Consider the following 244-nt stretch of genomic DNA (forward strand, 5'->3'; position numbering starts at 1 on the left):
CTCCATTTTCTTTATGACGTCATCGTGATCATGACCTAGTTTTTTTTGTTTTCGCCGATATGGGAATACACATATTTGAAAACTTTCAAAATCGCCCCTAATGGACGAACTTCCCAATTATGCGGTAATAAATATCTTTCTGTTCTATTCATTTCTAGTTCAAGAAATCAAACTACCATAAAATACGCAAACTACCATCACTCACCTAAGTCTCATAGTCCTGAATTAGACCAAACATTTTATT

Source organism: Berghia stephanieae, chromosome 6, assembly GCF_034508935.2.
Source record: "Berghia stephanieae isolate SIO BIC M18660-M18661 chromosome 6, UCSD_Bste_1.3, whole genome shotgun sequence".
Classification (NCBI taxonomy): Eukaryota; Metazoa; Mollusca; class Gastropoda; order Nudibranchia; family Aeolidiidae; genus Berghia; species Berghia stephanieae.